Source organism: Lissotriton vulgaris, unplaced genomic scaffold (assembly GCF_964263255.1).
Source record: "Lissotriton vulgaris unplaced genomic scaffold, aLisVul1.2 SCAFFOLD_6431, whole genome shotgun sequence".
Taxonomy (NCBI): domain Eukaryota; kingdom Metazoa; phylum Chordata; class Amphibia; order Caudata; family Salamandridae; genus Lissotriton; species Lissotriton vulgaris.
Genome location: NW_028242239.1, coordinates 15,589 through 18,186, shown reverse-complemented (window position 1 = coordinate 18,186; position 2,598 = coordinate 15,589).

The window sequence follows — 2,598 nt, the reverse complement described above, 5'->3', positions numbered from 1 at the left end:
CAAGAGGTACACCGCTCCCTGGGCCCGAGACCAAAACCCGGGGGCGCCCCCACGCCCAATATTAGCTAAGCTGCTAAACTACAGGGACCAAGACACAACATTGAGGTTTGCCAGGGAGAAGCAACCATTGACCTATGAGGGCTCGGCAATTTCCCTCTTTCCTGATTTTACTGCAAAGGTACAGGAAGGCGCTGCGACAGTTAATCCCAATGAAACGCCAGCTTTGTGAAATGGGCACAGACTACGCAATGTTATATCCAGCAAAACTGAGAGTCAACAGACAGGGGAAGTCCATGATTTTCACCGACCCTAGGGCTCTCCAGAAGGCTCTTAAGGAATGGCACAGGGAAATGAGACATCCCCCAGAGAGCGGACTACATGTGGAATCTATGGAAGGCTCTCTGGATGATCAGGACTGAGCTGGGAAACCCCAGCTCCGGTGCGAGATACGATGGTCCTCTGTCTTTGTGTATTGGAGAGGACTAGGTTTGAGAGCTTGCTGTGGATACAAGTCCTCTTGGGGACTGCCTCTGCACATTCATTGCCCTCTGTGCTCCACTAGTATTTATTTTTTTCTCCTGTAGGTTAGAATGAGTGGGGGATGGGGGGGGGGGGGGGGGTTGTCGTTGAGTTTGGCAACTCTATTGCATAATCTGCTGACATCCGCCACGGTGTGCTAATAGCGCTGTGATTGTTGTTACCTGAAGATTCTCTTGTGTAGCGTTCTCTCTAGATATAATGATGAGCGCTTGGATCTTTCCACGTGCACTACAGGGCGGAACTTTGAACGTTGCCTGTGATAACGAGCCGGGGGGCTGCCTTGAAGCCATCACCACCCCCCTTTTCCAAAATCGATTATGTCCACACTAAGTGTGGGAGGGTATACTCAGACGTGAGTCTCTTGCTCATTGCACCATCAGGATTCAAGCAAGCCGGGCCGACGACGGCTGAAATGCCAGAAACCGGTCCCCGGAAGCTTGTTTCCTTCCCAGTATAAGAATTGGCTTGGTAGTTTGGTTTGCCCTGTTCCCATCATGCACTGGGACAGGAACAGACTAATTTGCATGTAGCCAGGTTCTGAGCTGGGATGGTGCAGTGAGCTAAAAAACGGTGATGGATCAAGCCCTGATCTCTTGACTGGGTAAGAGTATTCTGCATCATTCAGAAACTCTGTCCATCACCACCCCCCTTTTTCCAAAATCGATTATGTCCACACTAAGTGTGGGAGGGTATACTCAGACGTGAGTCCCTTGCTCATTGCACCATCAGGATTCAAGCAAGCCGGGCCGACGACGGCTGAAATGCCAGAAACCGGTCCCCGGAAGCTTGTTTCCTTCCCAGTATAAGAATTGGCTTGGTACTTTGGTTTGCCCTGTTCCCATCATGCACTGGGACAGGAACAGACTAATTTGCATGTAGCCAGGTTCTGAGCTGGGATGGTGCAGTGAGCTAAAAAACGGTGATGGATCAAGCCCTGATCTCTTGACTGGGTAAGAGTATTCTGCATCATTCAGAAACTCTGTCCATCACCACCCCCCTTTTCCAAAATCGATTATGTCCACACTAAGTGTGGGAGGGTATACTCAGACGTGAGTCCCTTGCTCATTGCACCATCAGGATTCAAGCAAGCCGGGCCGACGACGGCTGAAATGCCAGAAACCGGTCCCCGGAAGCTTGTTTCCTTCCCAGTATAAGTATTGGCTTGGTAGTTTGGTTTGCCCTGTTCCCATCATGCACTGGGACAGGAACAGACTAATTTGCATGTAGCCAGGTTCTGAGCTGGGATGGTGCAGTGAGCTAAAAAACGGTGATGGATCAAGCCTTGATCTCTTGACTGGGTAAGAGTATTCTGCATCATTCAGAAACTCTGTCCATCACCACCCCCCTTTTCCAAAATTGAAGGATTTGGGGCACTGTTGTCCTCTCTTTTTGAGGGACTCAGGTACGATAACTGAGATCACACGCTTTCAATTTTTCTTTAGATCCGGAGGCAGGGGGTATCACACAGCAGTAGTTGTTTGCGGGCTACCTACGCCCCTGCGTGTATCACATTTTCCCGAGAAGGGTCTCTATTTGTGGGTTTTCTCTTTTCTTTTTCTTCACTTTGCCTAGGGAGGAGGGGAGGGGGGGCTTGGAGACATGAAGCGATATGTTGAGGAGGTACTGAGGTACCGTGCAGCCCCTAACGGATCAATGAGCTCATCAGCTCTGGGGATGGGGTGTGCGTTAGTCCTGGTGACTGAATTGAGCCCTCTGTAGTCCAAACAGAACCGGAGTTCAGGTGTGGCACCCGGCGTAGCTGCCTTTGGGACTAAGACCACTGGGCTTGCCCAAGGACTGTTTGAGGACTCAATTACCCCTAAAGCAAACATCTTGGAGATTTCCTCCTTAATGTAAGCCCTGACCTTGTCAGTCACTCTGTAAGCCATGTGCTTCACAGGAGGGCTGTCTCCAGTGTCCACATCATGGAAGCACCCCTCTGTAACACCAGAAACCAAGGAAAATAGATCAGAGAATTGCCCCAACAGTTGGCGACAATCTTGCTGCTGATCAGGGGTCAGTGTGGTAGAGAGGCTGACACCATCCACTGACCCTTCT